Here is a 243-nt window from a genome sequence, read left to right as displayed (position 1 = left end):
TGGCCAGCAGCACTGGCTGGATTTATCCCTAAAGCAGGAAAGCGAGTTCAAGAGAACCTGTGAGAAGAAATGTTGCCTCTCCAGAAAGCTTGAAAGGCAGAGGGAGCTTAACTCCTCAATGCAGAACAGTCAGAGTTGCGAATTGTAGAACCTGAACGCAAGTGTTCTTCGGTTGTCTCCCATTTGTTTTTCCAAATACAAACCCCTTCCATTCTCTGCCAAACCATTTCTTTGAATTCAAGG

The sequence above is a fragment of the Mustela nigripes genome, chromosome X (assembly GCF_022355385.1).
Source record: "Mustela nigripes isolate SB6536 chromosome X, MUSNIG.SB6536, whole genome shotgun sequence".
Taxonomy (NCBI): domain Eukaryota; kingdom Metazoa; phylum Chordata; class Mammalia; order Carnivora; family Mustelidae; genus Mustela; species Mustela nigripes.
Note: the sequence above shows the minus strand (reverse complement) of the source record.